Consider the following 225-nt stretch of genomic DNA (forward strand, 5'->3'; position numbering starts at 1 on the left):
AAGATATGAAGGTCTTGCTATCGCTCCATGGATCACCTTGACATGGAGAGGCAGCGCATGACTACATATAATTGGCGAATATTAACCCGCATGCATCAAGGATAAGTGTGTGTTCCATATAACCAACTTCGGGTAACTATAGCATACATTTTACGCCAAGACATGCTCTGTGCCCGGGCAACACGAGCTTCGACGCGTGTCTAATGCTCTAATGAAAAAGAAGGA

This window comes from Penaeus monodon, chromosome 32 (assembly GCF_015228065.2).
Source record: "Penaeus monodon isolate SGIC_2016 chromosome 32, NSTDA_Pmon_1, whole genome shotgun sequence".
In the NCBI taxonomy this organism is placed as follows: Eukaryota; Metazoa; Arthropoda; class Malacostraca; order Decapoda; family Penaeidae; genus Penaeus; species Penaeus monodon.